This window comes from Aegilops tauschii, chromosome 1 (assembly GCF_002575655.3).
Source record: "Aegilops tauschii subsp. strangulata cultivar AL8/78 chromosome 1, Aet v6.0, whole genome shotgun sequence".
Lineage (NCBI taxonomy): Eukaryota > Viridiplantae > Streptophyta > Magnoliopsida > Poales > Poaceae > Aegilops > Aegilops tauschii.
The window spans coordinates 468312042-468325637 of NC_053035.3; positions in this window are offsets into that span (position 1 = coordinate 468312042).

Genomic DNA, 13596 nt, shown 5'->3' on the forward strand with positions numbered 1-13596 from the left:
ACCATGCAGAATTTTCAATTACTACCCTTTTCAATTGGATGTGCTTTCTTTTTCGTGATGCAAGGGATACAAATAGTGTCTGCAACAAGCTCAACCTCTATACCACTACCATCCCTTCTCTTTCTTTACAATTAAAAACAATGCACATGTACGCACGTGCTCAAGGCACGCCGCGCCTTCTGCCTGCTAGTTAACGTTAAAAATTGCAGACGATGGGACTCGCACTTGTGATGACGCGCCGGCAAAACGACCGAGCTACCACGCCATTACATTTCTTATTTACAGTAGCGATATGTAGCTGAATTTCTTGTGCAGGTGCACGTTCGTGGCTTTTAAATGGGCTGCAGTCAGTGTCCTATTTTGCGCATGTTAGGTTTTCAAAAAAAAAGTTTGTAAATTATAATCACAGAAAAAAGTTAAATTTTGAATATTAGTGTGTTATAAATATTATACATACAAGTAAAATAACTTATATAAAAATATCTATGTAATTTTTAAAAATATTCACTTACTTACATGCTGATTATATTTAAAATAGTTAGTAATTACAAAACTATTATTTTTTTAGTAAATGTAAAAAAAATACACCTCATGTATTATATTTAAATTATACAAAGTTATTAATACAAATATTTTTATTAATATTCACTTGTCGCATATTTTCTTAATTTCTATATAACTAAAATATAGTCACATGTAATTATTTATAGGGAATTTAAATGTTAAATAATTATGAATATTTTTAAATTATACAAAACATTCTTAAGCAACAAACTTATGAATTTGAAAGATGTGCATATAATTATTCAAATGTTTGTATAATTAAAATAATTTAAATACAATTTTAAATAAGATTTATTATTTTAAATTATACAAACATTTCAATAATCAGTTATACTAAATATTTTATTATATTATTTGTTTCAAAAATAATGTGTCATTCATTTTTAACATTACTTGCACATTTTACTAAATATATTTTATATATGTATGATAGTTTTGTATAATAGTTTTGTAATCTATTTTCAAAAATAGTTTTGTAATTGCAAATGTTTGAACTTTATTTCTATTACTACCATTATAATTTAGTGATTATTACAAATACTAAAAATATATAAAAAGCTAGTATGTACAACATGGGCCGCATAAACTGCCGCCCATTTATACCATACGAGCATATGCCTTTTGAATATATAACCACATTATTCATTTTGACCATGTAAACGTGATTGGTTTAGAGGTACCGTCGGTGTTTTGCTAGCGCGGCGACACAAGTTTGAGTCCTGTTGGAGACAATTTTTATCGTTTATTTTCCAATTATTCTGACACGTGGGTGCCACTTGTTATAGAGACGTATATATAGCAAGCCAGATGTTCGAAGTGGATCCCACACCATGTGTGCATGGTAATCAAACTACATTGCCATGTCAACGAATTGTATGTCTACGGATAAGATTATCACTGTATTTACACGCTCGTGCCAAGTTTTAGAGCCAGTTCGGCGTATTTTTCAAGTTCAGGCACTAAAGTGAACATCGGTGGCAAGTTTAAGCGCCACTAATGATATTACCTCCGAAGAAATCAATATGCTGAAGAATCACTCTTTTGTGAGGAAGATTGGAAGAATGATGCTTAGACCATATTCCCGATCCTTTGTAATCTGACAATGTAGACAATAATCTGCTTAGACCATATTCCTGCTTAGTGAATAAATATCCATTACTACTCCCACATTATGTCTTTGCTTCTCTTTTTGATGGGGTGCATTTGCCTGGAACTGGAGCTTACAACAATTCATGGCCAAAATGAAACAATTTGCTTATGGCAATTCATGGTCAAAATCAAAGAATTATGGAGCTTGTCACAGTAATATTCTGCCATTTGAAGTGAATGCTTAGAGATCACCACTATTCATGGTCAAAATCAAACAATTTTTTAGCTCGGGAGTACACGAAATTTCAGTACATTGACTAATCATTGATCCTGGGACTTGTGGAGTACTTATGCTTTGTCTGAAAATTTTGACAGGAACACATCACCATGAAACAAACATCTGCAGGTACGTATAGTATACAACACACAATTTCAGTAAATTAACTTGATTTTGAAACAACATACAAACCTCCTGGTCGCGCAACAGCTTGTTACAGTAAATTAACTGAATTTTGAAATAGCTGTAGGTACATACAATATACAACACACAAACGGCTGCAAGAACAATTACCAACGGCGGCGATTCCTCTAGCGGCAGGGAAGCAGCAGCGGCGCGCGGTGGCCCTTGATCGGGCGCGCAATCGTCTCACCGCTAGGAGCAGTGGATCAGAGAGGGAGAGAGTGGGGCGGCGGCCGGGGACTTGCCCAAATCCCGAACCGGAGTGGGTGGCCGAGGCAGGCGCGAGGAAGCGGTCGGGGATAAGATCAGGGCGATGAGGAGGAGGTGCCCATCAGCCGTGGAGGAGCCGCCCGTCGAGGTGGTCGCCGCGGAGGAGCAGAAGCCGCGGGTGGGCGGTGGTGCAGGTTGACCTTCATATCATGTTGGGCCCTACGACGGCTGCCGATGGTGTCTGGGGCTGGTTCCTGTCGCAGACGATGAGGGAAGGAGGAACTAAGCCTAGGACAAGTTTTTCTGGATGGAAGGAGTATTTGTGTGAAGTGTTACTCGCAATGGGCGACCCTAGCCCTGCACCCTTCCACCAGCCCCCACCGGTGGCGGCCACCCTTTCGACGCCTCCTGTGACCAAAGCCATGGCGAACGCATACAAAATGGAGTCCATGCGGGAGCGGAAGCTTGCGCTCCAGCAGAACGTAGGTCAATTATATTTTAATGTTCGTTGAGGATGCTTCTTTGCACTGATGTGGCGTGACCGTGTGAAGTCAGTACCTGCATTTTGAAACCTTTGGGGCATTGCTTTTCTGTTGTAGGATTCTGAAACCGTGTTGTGCTGTGAGCGGATAGCGGCACTTCTGACAGAGGGAGCTAATCAGAGTTGAGGGGGCGAAGAAGATAAGTTATCCATGAACTCTGAGAAATCTTTGATATTTAAGCATAATAATTAAGGGTACACTTAAGAACTTTTCTAGACTAGGGGGCGGGAGCAATGGTCCCCTTTGGCCCCATGAAGCTTCGCCACTGGATGCGGCTGTATGAGCACTTCAATTTTTACCAGGTGATGCGGCTGGAGGGACTGCGCCGCCTAACTCCAGAGCTCTCTCCAAGCGAAGCACCACCCAACCAGGACAATGTCACTTCTACGTCGGCCCCTAGAGGCGGCTGCACGTGATCGACGCGGCATCGTTCGATCGCAATATGTTGGCTAGCAACACACTTCTCGCCCGGAGATTGAAGTGAGCTTGCCGGAGCCGGTGAAGGCAGGGAGAAATCCGAGTGTGCAGATCGATGTGTCGCTGCCAAAATGTTTGCGAGTCTGGGGGAGCTTGGTTGTGCGGTAACTTTGATCAGACATGTTATTAACACTTACGTTAAGAGTGTGTCGTAAATATAGTTGTACTGATAAGTAGTGCAGCACTCATATTATTAGATTTTTTGAGAAGTTAAACATTACAAACTTTGATCAAATTTGTAGAGAAAAACATATACATCTAGAATACCAAATACATATTATTAGATACTCCCTCCGTAAACTAATGTAAGAGCGTTTAGATCACTATTTTAATGATTTAAACACTCTTATATTAGTTTACAGAGGGAGTACATCATAAGACATGTTTTCATATTAGGTACATTTTGTATCGTATATATACATAGTTTTATCTACACTAGTAGAAAAAGGGGCTTTTACCCCGGTTGGTAAGGGCCTTTTGTCCCGGTTTTCGAACCGGGACTAAAGGGTCGTTACTAAAGCCCTAACCCTTTAGTCCCGGTTCTTACACGAACCGGGACAGAAGGTCCTCCACGTGGCCGCTACTGCCAGCCCAGGCAGGGGGGGCCTTTGGTCCCGGTTGGTGCCACCAACCGGGACCAATAGGCAGGGCCTTTTGTTCCGGTTGGTGTCATCAACCGGGACCAATAGGCATCCACGCGTCAGCATTTCAGGGGCTGGGGTTTTTGTTTTTTTTTTGAAAGGGGGGGGGGGGGGGTTGGGGGGTTTTGGGGGGTTAATTTAGGTGTTTCATATATTGTGTTAGCTAGCTAATTAATAGAGAGAAGTGTCCTCTCTTATCTCCGTGCTTGGTCGACGCTACGTACTATATACGTATGGAGAGGAGTAGACACGCTAGCTAGTAAGCAAATGAAGGAAACAGAAGATCGTCATGAACATATGCATACAGAGAGAAGTGATATCGACCACCTCTCCTTCTCCGAGAGATTGGTCGAACAACAAGTTCTCGTATATCTATCTGACACTACCGGCTACATATATACAATAATTATCTCTTACAATATAATCTCCTAATTAAATTGTAAGAACACAGGGTCCACATAGTATTCTCCATTTTCAGCGATCACGTGGTCAAGGAAGAATGCCGCCAATTCCTCTTGAATTGCTCGCATACGATCTGGTGCTAGGAGTTCATCCCGCATCCGAAAAATCTAATTTGAAGAAGGGGGTCAATACATATATATATGAATAAATGAAACTCGACACATATGATGGTAATAAAATAAAATTGTGAATATTATTGCTTACGCACTTCATATTGTTCGTCAGAGTAGCCCCGCTCACAGGTCGTGTGGCGGATAGACTCGCAAACGTAGTATCCACAGAAATCATTCCCTTGTTCCTGCCACAACCACTTTACAAGAAATAGAGGTCAATCTAACTGATAAGCAAGCATGCTAAATGGTATTGATGAAACTAGCGCTTGAATCACTAGGAGATGTGCGGAACATGCTACTATAGTACTTACTTTCGGGTGTCTAAATTGCAGCTTCTTCGGCAGTCCCGGAGCTTTTGTGGTGAATTTTCTCCAAACCCTGCCAGACAAAGAAAACAATTACTTGATATCAGGAAATGAACAGAGTTGCTGATATGGTGGATAATGATCGATTTAACTTACTTCTCGAGCATTTGAGTCATGTCCGCATAGTCCTGGGGATCTTTTCGTCTCGAGTCTAAGACGGTTACTACTCCCTGCTCAAGCTTAATCTCTAGGAGAATATAGTGGAAGATGCGCATGCATGCATAAGTCATCAATTACATTACCATAACCTGGACTAATAAGGGAAACCGAATATGCACAAGACAGTAACACTCACTTGAAGTTGTAAGGAAAGAGTATTATATCTTTGTTTTGATTTAATACCAACAATCGTAGCAAGTTGGCCTCGGCTTCTTTGGCATGTTTTTCAACCGTATATGCATCTATGAGATTTGTGTTAATGAACCCAATATCACCGATTTGTCTTTTCTTCAATTCGGCGATCTTCAATCTGCATAATATAGTGAGGATAATTATAAATACATGCAATGAAAGAGCTGACCTATATAGAGAGACTTAATGACAGAAGTAGTACTACTTACAGACAGTAGCAAGTGATCGTTGATTTATCGAGGGCCTTTTGATTGAAAAACTGGAAGAACTCCTCAAATGGAACATTCAGCAGTTCAATTCCAACGAGGTCATGCTCCGGTTTAACTCTCAGCGTCAAAGTATTCATCCCATCAGACTCTCTGCAGGTTTTCATGTACCAATCATGTAATCTTCGCATCATCGTTGTTAGAGATGTTTCATCTTTGACGAGAGGCTTCCCGTAATGGTATTTGTGTTCGTCCACCTCCATGATTTCATAATGTACATCGTCGGGCAGGTAATCTCCAAGATTGCTATAACCGGCCACCATCCTCGGATCATTAGCGACGATGTCTTTAGACACCTTGAGCGGGGGGCACGATTGGTTCGCTTGTTCGCCGAGCTGGGCAATTTTTTTCCCAATGAAGTCATTCTTTTAACCTTTGATCACTGACAGTACTTCCCGACCGCTCCGCTTCGACATATGTCTTTGCAATAATGCACTCATAGTTGCCTTTCGGCGGAGACTTTGGTGGTTTTGTCAGGGCATTCAGAGTGCGCTTCGCTTTCACCGGATCTACCTTCTCCTCCGGAGGTGGATGTTTCTTTGCTTTCACCCCTTCAAAGAAGTTCTTCACTTTGGCTCGCACGATCTTCGCGTTCTCCTCCTCGGTCCTCTCGTATGGTAACTTCTCTGGAGTCTTCGGAGAAGGACCGAATCTGTATTGCCTCCCGCCTCTGGCAGCTGTACTTCTAGACGCCGGCAGAGCAGATGGAGCGGTTGCGGCTGTCTTCTTTCCTTGCTTACGAGGCGGAGGAGAAGGACTACGACGCGCCGGAGCAGCCGGAGCGGCGGTGGGTCTCTTCCGCCCTTGCTGACGAGGCGGAGAAGGAGGAGGTTGGCTGCTCTGGCACGCCGGCGCAGGCGGAGAAGGAGGCGGAGTGCCGCCACGCGCTGGAGAAGGAGGCTGAGTGCCCTGATCACTCACCGGAGGAGGAGGCGGAGGAGGAGGTGGAGTGCCGCCACGCGCCGGAGAAGGAGGCTGAGCGCCCTGATCACTCGCCGGAGGAGGAGGCGGCGGCGGAGTGCCCTTACTCGCCGGAGGCGTCCAGTTCGGAAGGTTAATGAGCTCCTTCCGCCATAGGCACGGAGTCTTCAGAGCTAAACCCAGCCGAGTCTCCCCTTCACTGGTAGGGTGGTCAAGCTGGAGGTCCTCAAATCCCTCCGTTATTTCATCCACCATCACCCTAGCATATCCTTCTGGAATCGGCCGACAGTGGTAGGTTGCGCCGGGTTCAGGAGGTAAAACAGTGCCAACAGCCGCCTTGACTTTGAAGTTCTGCCATTGCGCCATAAGGTGGCAATGTTGAGACTCCGTGATAGCATCCACGGGGTAGCTAGCAGGAGCCGTCAAGACATGCTCCGGCTGAAGCAGCTCGGTGGAAGCCATGCTGCTTCTCCGCTGAGATGGCGGGGTAGTTTCGGCATGTCAATTGCCGTCTCGTTCCTCTAGCGCTTGAACCCTTTCGTGCAGCTTCTGAATTTGGGTCTGCTCCATTTTTTTCCCTCCTCTCCTGGCTTTTGTAACCGCCTGCGTCCGGAAAACCAGCCTTCCATGGAACGGAGCCTGGCGTGCCTCGTGTCCGTCCAGGGTGCTCAGGATTCCCGAGGGCCATTGTGAGCTCGTCGTTCTCTCTGTCTGGAACGAACGTCCCTTCCTGCGCTGCATCGATATATTGCTGAATCTTCTTGACTGGTATTCTCAAAAGCTCGTTCGTCCAAACGCACCTCCCTGATACAGGGTCCAAGGTTCCGCCAGCCCCGAAGAACCAAGTCCGGCAACGGTCTGTCCAGTTCATTGTCTGTGGTTCGATCCTTTTTTCAAGCAGATCATTCTCAGCCTTGGCCCACTTAGGCCGGGCTTTGAGGTAGCCACCTGACCCCGTGCAATGGTGAAGCTTCTTCTTCGCAGCATTCTTCTTGTTTGTCGCTGACATCTTCTTACTCTTTTCCGGTGTCTTGTGGGCCACAAATGCGGGCCAGTGATCTCTGATCTTCTCATACCGGCCAATGAATTCTGGTGTCTCTTCTTTGTCGACAAACATTTTCAACTCATTCTTCCACCTCCTGAATAGGTCTGCCATCATTAACTGGCTTCTCCGGATCCTCCTCTGGCGGTAGGGTGAAATTTGCCTTCAGCTCAGTCCAAAGATCAGCTTTCTGCATATCATTGACATAAGACACCTCAGGGTCTTCCTTCTTAGGCTTATACCATTGGTGGATGCTGATCGGGATCTTGTCCCTAACTAGAACCCCGCACTGAGCAGCAAATGCATCCTTTGTCCGGATGGGTCCAATCGGTTGGCCGTCGCGCGCGATTGCTGTGATCTCAAACCTTTCATCCGAGCGCAACTTTCTCTTCGGGCCTCGTCTCTTTACCGAAGTTGTGCTCGATCCGGAGGGCTAGAAAAAATAAGAAAGACGAGTGTTAATTAATATGTGTACATACCAAAACAATGAATGCATCAATTAGCTAGTCAGCACAGGCTTAACTAATATATTTACCTGGCCGGACTCTGTTCGGTCACCGGAGCCGTCACCACGGGCTCCTTCTTGCACCAGCATTGGGTCACCGGAGCCATCATAATCATGTATTTCCTCCTCCACTCTTCGATCACCGTAGCCTGCTTCTTCACCCTGTTCTTCCAGACCATCATTGTCGTTAAGATACGACAAGATATCACCTCCGGCTAAGATTATGTCCCCCAACACCTCTTCTGCTTGCTCGTCTCGTCCGTGCTCCATTGTTTCTGCAAATATTACAACATGGCAATTATTACACAAACATGACAGCAGGTGGATATATTAGTCCAAACGTAGACCTAGCTTATTCCGGGTTTGGGGTGGCCTCGGCAACGCTTCAAGGGTAGGGGCGCGGCGGGAGGGGGTAGGAGACCGACATCATTTTTTTTCTAGGGTTTGGGTGTCCTCGAGAGTTTTGGTCGAGCGAGAGGGCCGGGGGGTGCTCCCGTGGTATAAGTTAGGGGGTATAAATATCGACCGTCCATCATGTCGAAATTATCTGGGAGGGAGTTATATATATCGACAACGACGACATACATACATGGGAAAATAATGTTATCAGGGATGGGGTATATCGACCCCCCCCCCACGTGTTGAAGTTATCGGGAGGGGGTTATATCGACAACGACGACATACGTACATGGGAAAATAATATTATCGGGGAGGGGGTATATCGACCCCCCTCGTGTTGAAGTTATCGGGAGAGGGGTATATCGGCGACGACAGACCCGATAAAACATAAGAAAACGAAGAAGAAACAAAAAGGGGAGAAGAAGAAAGGAATAGAGGAGAAGATCGAAGAAAAAAAATAAGAAAAAAAAAGAGGAGAAGAAGAAAGGAATAGAGGAGAGAAGAAGAAAAAATAGAAAGGAATAGAGGAGAGAAGAAGAAAAAAATAGAATTTTTCTATTTTTTTCTTCTTCTCTTCTATTCCTTTCATCTTCTCCTCTTCTTTTTCTTCTTTTTTCATCTTCTTATTTATTTCTCCTCTTCTTCCTCTCCTCTTCTTCTCCTTTCTTCCTCTTCTTATTTCCCTTTTTCCTCTCATTCATAAAAAAATGTTCAAATAGAAAATTTCGAAAAAAAGTAAAGGTTTTGCCTAATGCATTGTTCATATGAATATACAAACATTTGCATATTCTACAATAATTAATATCACCAAAAAAATCTATGAACAGAAAAAAATCCTAACTTTTCTAAAAATCTATCTTTTGCATATATACATGAACATATATATATACATATATACATTTTTATAAAAATGCAAAAAAAGATCTAAAAAAAGGTCATATAAACAGATATACACACATACATATACTCATACATATACATATAATCAGGAAAAAAAACATCATATATATGTGCAGAAAAAACAGGGAGGAAGGGGGCAGTGCCGGCCCTGACCAAGGCGACGGCGACGCGTCGGGGCAGGGGCAGAGGCGACGGCGGCGTGGTCGGGGCAGGGGCAGAGGCGACGGCGGCGTGGTCGGGGCAGGGCGAGGCAGAGGCGACGGTGGCGTGGTCGGGGCAGCTGGGGCGACGACGACGTGGTCGGGGCAGGGGCGCGCGGCGTGGTCGGGGCGGGCCGCCGGCGGCGTGCTCGGGGAAGGGGCGGCTGCGCGTCGACGAGGCAGCAGAGGGCGGCGACGGCGTCGACGGGGCGAGCTCGGGCAGCCTGGCGGCGTCGTCGGGGCGGGGGAACTGATGCAGAGATGAATCTGAAAAACGCTAAGTGCTTTCTTATATACTGAGAGCATTGGTCCCGGTTCGTGGCACCAACCGGGACCAATGCCCCCCTTTAGTCCCGGTTGGTGCCACCAACCGGGACCAACGGCGTCTTTTCAGCAGCCCAAAGGGCGGGAAGCGGCGGCCTTTGGTCCCGGTTGGTGGCACCAACCGGGACTAAAGGGGGGCATTGGTCCCGGTTGGTGCCACGAACCGGGACCAAAGGGTGGCATTGGTCCCGGTTCGTGGCACCAACTGGGACCAATGGCCTTGCACAACGGCGTGGTGGTGGGAGTTTAGTCCCACCTCGCTAGCTGAGAGAGAGCCGCACCTGTTTATAAGGTGTGGTGCGCCTGAGCTGTCAAGCTCCTCTCTAAAGCAGGCTTACGGGCCTAACCTCTCTGTACATGCCTGTGGGCCTACTGGGCCTGAATCCTGGCCCATGGATGGGTTTCTAGTCGTATTCAGGCCGTGGTGGCCCAGTAGGTGGCATAATTTTTATTTTTTGCCTGTTTTTTGTTTTTTTTGCTTTATTTATTTTGTTTTGTTTCTACTTACAACAAAAAACTTATTTATTTTATTTTATTTTGTTTCTAATTACTTATTTATTTTACTTTATGATAATTCTTTTTGCTATTAAAGTTTCTAACAAAAAAAGTTCTTTATGAAAATTATTTTTGCTTTCAATGATTTTGAACAGAAAATACTTCGATAATTTGAGTCGCATCAATTTTATATAATTTTAGTTTCAATAATACTAGAGGTTGCTTATAATGTTTTGAACAGAAAATACTTTGATAATTTTAGTTTCATAAATTTCATTTATGTTATTAAAGTTTATTTTATTTTGTTTCTACTTATATATTTTATTAAAGTTTATATTTTTTTGTTTCTAATTAATTATTTATTTTATTTGTTATTTTTCATGCACCATTTTTCATGCATTTACTGATTATTTTGAGCTATAAGACCCTAAAATTGAAAAGCATTTCAAATGAACTCTGAAAAGGTTGAAAGTTGGCATGGTATTATCATTTCATCCACATAGCATGTGCAAGAAAGTTGAGAGGGTTACGGCAAAAACTGGATGCACTTCGTGTACAAAACGGACAATCTCTTTCGAAGTATCAGGATTTCATACGGAAACTCGTCTGTTACAAAGGGATTTCATTTTTTAAAACTTATTTGAACTCCTGACTTTTTGTGTGTTCAAAATGCACCATTCAAAGCCACATCACCAATTTTCAACCCTTTCTGACTTCATTTGTTATTTTTCATGCATTTACTAATTATTTTGAGCTATAAGACCCTAAAATTGAAAAGCATTTCAAATGAACTCTGAAAAGGTTGAAAGTTGGCATGGTATCATCATTTCATCCACATAGCATGTGGAAGAAAGTTGAGAGGGTTACGGCAAAAACTAGATGCACTTCGTGTACAAAACGGACAATGGTATCATACTCGTCTGTTACAAAGTTGGCATGGTATCATCATAATAGTTGCGGGAGAAAGTCTTTACTTTTTCTTCGCTTGTGTCATTTGCTTATTGCGCCGTAACCATGGATAATCTTCATCATTTATCAGGATGCTTGGGTCAGCCTTGACTTTGAAGGGAGGAATTTCATGAAACTTTTCATAATCTTCAAACATGTCTGTCTTGCCCTCCACTCCCACAATGTCCCTTTTTCCTGAAAGAACTATGTGGCGCTTTGGCTCATCGTATGATGTATTCGCTTCCTTATCTTTTCTTTTTCTCGGTCTGGTAGACATGTCCTTCACATAGATAACCTGTGCCACATCATTGGCTAGGACGAACGGTTCATCAGTGTACCCAAGATTGTTCAGATCCACTGTTGCCATTCCGTACTGTGGGTCTACCTGTACCCCGCCTCCTGACAGATTGACCCATTTGCACTTAAACAAAGGGACCTTAAAATCATGTCCCTAGTCAAGTTCCCATATGTCCATTATGTAACCATAATATGTGTCCTTTCCCCTCTCGGTTGCTGCATCAAAGCGGACACCGCTGTTTTGGTTGGTGCTCTTTTGATCTTGGGCGATTGTGTAAAATGTATTCCTATTTATCTCGTATCCTTTGTAAGTCAATACAGTCGAAGATGGTCCCCTGGACAACGAGTACAACTCATCACAAACAATGGTGTCACCTCTGAGACGTGTTTCCAACCAACTGCTGAAAGTCCTGATGTGTTCACATGTAATCCAGTCGTCACACTGCTCCGGGTGTTTGGAGCGCAGACTGTTCTTGTGTTCATCGACATACGGGGTCACCAAGGTAGAGTTCTGTAGAACTGTGTAGTGTGCTTGAGACCAAGAATGCCCATCCCTGCATATTATTGAGTCCCCTCCAAGCGTGCCTTTTCTAGTCAGTCTCCCCTCATACCGCGATTTAGGGAGACCTATCTTCTTAAGGCCAGGAATGAAGTCAACACAAAACCCAATGACATCCTCTGTTTGATGGCCCATGGAGATGCTTCCTTCTGGCCTAGCACGGTTACGGACATATTTCTTTAGGACTCCCATGAACCTCTCAAAGGGGAACATATTGTGTAGAAATACGGGCCCCAGAATGACAATCTCGTCGACTAGATGAACTAGGACGTGCGTCATGATATTGAAGAAGGATGGTGGGAACACCAGCTGGAAACTGACAAGACATTGCGCCACATCACTCCTTAGCCTTGGTATGATTTCTGGATCGATCACCTTCTGAGAGATTGCATTGAGGAATGCACATAGCTTCACAATGGCTAATCGGACGTTTTCCGGTAGAAGCCCCCACAATGCAACCGGAAGCAGTTGCGTCATAATCACGTGGCAGTCATGAGACTTTAGGTTCTCGAACTTTTTCTCTGGCATATTTATTATTCCCTTTATATTCGATGAGAAGCCAGTCGGGACCTTCATACTGAGCAGGCATTCAAAGAAGATTTCTTTCTCTTCTTTCGTAAGAGCGTAGCTGGCAGGACCTTCATACTGCTTCGGAGGCATGCCGTCTTTTTCGTGCAAACGTTGCAGGTCCTCCCGTGCCTCAGGTGTATCTTTTGTCTTCCCATACACGCCCAAGAAGCCTAGCAGGTTCACGCAAAGGTTCTTCGTCACGTGCATCACGTCAATTGAAGAGCGGACCTCTAGCTCTTTCCAGTAGGGTAGGTCCCAAAATATAGATTTCTTCTTCCACATGGGTGCGTGTCCCTCAGCGTCATTCGGAACAGCTTGTCCGTCGGGACCCTTTCCAAAGATTACGTGTAAATCATTGACCATAGCAAGTACGTGATCACCAGTACGCATGGCGGGCTTCTTCCGGTGATCTGCCTCGCCTTTGAAATGCTTTCCTTTCTTTCGACATTGATGGTTGGTCAGAAGAAATCGACGATGACCCAGGTACACATTCTTCCTGCATTTGTCCAGGTGTATACTTTCAGTGTCATCTAAACAGTGCGTGCATGCGTGGTATCCCTTGTTTCTGTCCTGGAAGGTTACTGAGAGCGGGCCAATCGTTGATGGTTACAAACAGCAACGCGTGCAGGTTAAATTCCTCCTGTTTGTGCTCATCCCACGTACGTACACCATTTCCATTCCACAGCTGTAAAAGTTCTTCAACTAATGGCCTTAGGTACACATCAATGTCGTTGCCGGGTTGCTTAGGGCCTTGGATGAGAACTGGCATCATAATGAACTTCCACTTCATGCACATCCAAGGAGGAAGGTTATGTTGGGGATCGTAGCAGAATTTTAAAATTGTCTACGCATCACCAAGATCCATCTATGGAGTATACTAGCAACGAGGGGAAAGG